Below are 798 nucleotides of genomic sequence, written 5' to 3'. Positions count from 1 at the left end.
CGTCCACGGCGGCCGACAGGGCCTTCACGGCGGCCAGCCCCCCGAGGCAGGCGGCCCGGAAGGCGGTGACCGCCGCCTCGGTGGCCACCAGCCCGGCGCACTCCTTGGCCGCCAGCTGGAAGCGCAGCACCGCCGACTGGAGCTCCCGGCGGCGGGTGTCCAGGCCATCGGCCACGGTGGCCGTGTGCACCCGCCCCGGCAGCGGGTCCACCGCCGCCAGGATGGCATCGAAGGCCTGGACACAGCGGGCCACCTCGGCCGGGGCCACGGTCTGGCGCTCCTTCTGCGGGACCACCTGCACGATGATGCCCATCAGGCGCTTGACATGCTGGTCGAAGCAGGCCCGCATGGCGTCCACGCTGCCGGTGAGCATGTCACTCGGCAGGCCGACCAGGTGCCCGGCATCGGCCGCCCCGGCCACCGACCCGGCCAGGGTGATGGACGAGGTGCCGGTGGTGGTGGCGGCGGCCGCGGCCGCCGGCAAGTCCGCCGCCGACGCCCCGCCATCCAGGCCCAAGGCCTGCAGCGAGAGGGCCCCCTGCCCGGACATGATGCGCCCGCTGCCGGAGGACTGCTGCTTGGAGAGGGTGGCATTGACGATTTCCTCGAAGCCCCGGATGCCGGTGATGCCCTTGCCCACGGCCAGGTCCTGGTGGATGGCATCCAGCAGCCGGCCGGCCGTCACCCGGAGCCCGTCCACGATCTCCCCGTAGCGGGTCTTCTCCTCGCGGTGGACGGCCGCCATGAGCGTGGAAATGCCCTGCACCATCTCCTTGGACATGGCGTCCACGGCGGCCG

Source organism: Fonticula alba, assembly GCF_000388065.1.
Source record: "Fonticula alba strain ATCC 38817 unplaced genomic scaffold supercont2.2, whole genome shotgun sequence".
NCBI classification, from domain to species: domain Eukaryota; order Rotosphaerida; family Fonticulaceae; genus Fonticula; species Fonticula alba.
This window is presented reverse-complemented; position numbering follows the sequence as displayed.